Raw genomic sequence first — 2,500 nt, 5'->3', positions numbered from 1 at the left:
GAAGGCATATGCTTATATACCAAAATGTGAGGTGGGAAAAGGAACAAGCTCAGGTAACGTGACCGATGCTCCGCAGGTCGCGTGGGGTTTTGTGACCTTGGAGTATATGAGGTAGCACTTGGCTGACTGCTGAGGTGGTAATGCAGTCAGGTGACCACTGACCATTTGATATGTTGAAATTTGGGAGATATTTAATCAGGGAAGACTCTATTATTTTCCTTATAAATCAACATCTCGATTGCTCAACAGGAGCGGGTTCCCCTCGTGTCCAGATGAGGAGGGGCTCTCCGTTGAAAACCCTCTTGGCACCAGTGCCACCAGTTATGAAATTCCATTTGGCGCCAATCCTATTTGGCATCCATTTGGCGACAGAATCTCGGTGCTAATATAACTTGACATCCTTTACAATAAACTTGCCCCTCTCCCCTCTCCTAAATATAAATAAATGAACAAATGAATACATAGATAAATAAACAAATTAAAAATAAAGAAGATAATAAAATCCTTCGCTGGCATTAAGGAATGAAGCTTGTGCAGGACCCATAAAGGAGCACAAATAATTGCAATTCTCTTCTCCTGGCGCCGGCAAGGCAAATACACTCCTGATGCCAAGAAGAAGAAAGGGTAGGGAGGAGGAGGAGGAGGAGGAGGAGGAGGAGGAAGGTTAGGAGGAGGGAGGCAGGACGAAGTAGAAGAGGAGGAGGAGGAAGGCAGGACGAAGTGAAGGAGAAGAAGGAAGAGGAGGCGAGGAAGGGGGAGGGGATGAAGAAGTGGAGGGAGAGGAGAAAGAAGATAGAAGGAAGTGATGGAGAGGGAGGAAGAGAAGGAGGAGGAGAAGCAGGAGGACGAAGGAGGAGGAGGAGGAGAAGCAGGAGAAGCAGGAAGAGGAGGAGGAGAAGCAGGAGGAAGATGAGGAAGAAGAGGAGAAAGATGAGGAAGAGGAGAAAGATTAGGAGGAGGAAGAGAAAGATGAGGAAGTGGTGGAGAGGGAGGAGGAGGAGAAACAGGAAGATGAGGAAGAGGAGGAAGAGGAGGAGAAAGATGAGGAAGAGGAGGAGAAAGATGAGGAGGAGAGAGAGAGATACGAGGAAGTGGTGGAGAGGAAGGAGGTGGAGGAGTGAAGAGGACTCTCCTTTTGATATCTTTTAATCCGTTTTGATCTTGTCAGAACCATTCTCATGATGGGGGTCGCTTCCTTCTTGATGAATTTATTGAATATATTTCATAAAAATAAATACATAAATAAATTAATAAAAGAAATAAAATCAATTATAAAAATTGAATAATTTCGTGAAAAAAAGCAATCCGGAGGTCTATACATACGTATGTAATATATATATATATATATATATATATATATATATATATATATATATATATATATATAAAATCAACCACAATTCACTTTAATTCTAAGCCATCAACGTCGAGGAGCTCGATGGAGGCATACATGCAGAAATTGATACGTAATCATGCTAGGGACTCGAACCCCCTCTAACATGTAACAAGTGACAGTGACTTAGCCCATTGTGCTATACATATACTTTTTTCGCAGCGCAGCAATACTGAAATAATTTCAGCGCTGGGCGGGATTCGAACTCGGACCGCCGTAGTGGCAGCCGGGAACTCTACCAACTTCGCCACGAATCGTGTACGTGCGTGTGTGGCTGTGTGTGTGTGTGTGTGTGTGTGTGTGTGTGTGTGTGTGTGTGTGTGTGTGTGTGTGTGTGTGTGCGCGCGCCACGAAAGCATGTCTGCTTCCTGAGGCGACAACTCAATCTCGGAATGGCCCTGATAGGAACCGAGAGGCGCAAGTTACGGCCTCTGCAAGAGACCCATTTTGTAACTTCTTTTTTCTCTTCCTGGCACTATTGTACTTCATGGACGATGCCGGCCTTCTTGGCGCCAACATATATATACATACATACATACATACAATATATACATATATATATATATATATATATCTTTCCTGTTATTGACCCACCACTATTTTTTTTCTGTCTTTGATTTTGTTTACCTTAGGTTAGGTTAGGTTAGGTTAACCTAAACTATCCTAAGATAAAGAGAATCAAAGAAAACAGAAAAATAAAAATAAAATAGTGGTAGGGCAATAGCAGTAAAGTTCCATACATACACACACACAACACAAACATACACACATATATACATGGGGGTCAGAATTGTACCCTGTATGCATTTCTTACTGTTATTGTATTAATGCGATTTTCTGAACAAAAAATTAAATTACTTTTAGAATCATTGTACAGTATATAGAAATAAGATTCCCAAAAAACGAAATATGTATTAGCATAATGATTCCCATACACCGTGGATCAAGGCTGTACATTCCACAAGAGTACGTAGGAATAAAGAAAAAAAGAAAAGAAAAAATACAAAAAGAAAAAACAAAGAAAAAAAAGGAAGACACACAAAAAAGAAAATAAAGAAAATAAAATAAAAAGAAAGAACAGAAAGATGAAATATGTATATATATATA

General features: G+C 40.5%; 1 protein-coding gene across 3 annotated transcripts in view; it reads right to left on the bottom strand.

Moving 5' to 3' along the window:
- Positions 1–2,500, bottom strand: part of ecd (ecdysoneless cell cycle regulator) — a 356,876-nt gene that overhangs the window by 113,032 nt on the left and 241,344 nt on the right. The gene's annotated exons all lie outside the window — the stretch shown is intronic.

Source organism: Oratosquilla oratoria, chromosome 26 (genome assembly GCF_046742065.1).
Source record: "Oratosquilla oratoria isolate Oo_2021 chromosome 26, ASM4674206v1, whole genome shotgun sequence".
Classification (NCBI taxonomy): domain Eukaryota; kingdom Metazoa; phylum Arthropoda; class Malacostraca; order Stomatopoda; family Squillidae; genus Oratosquilla; species Oratosquilla oratoria.
The sequence above is the reverse complement of the archived record's forward strand: the minus strand, read 5'-3'. Positions and strand labels throughout refer to the sequence as shown.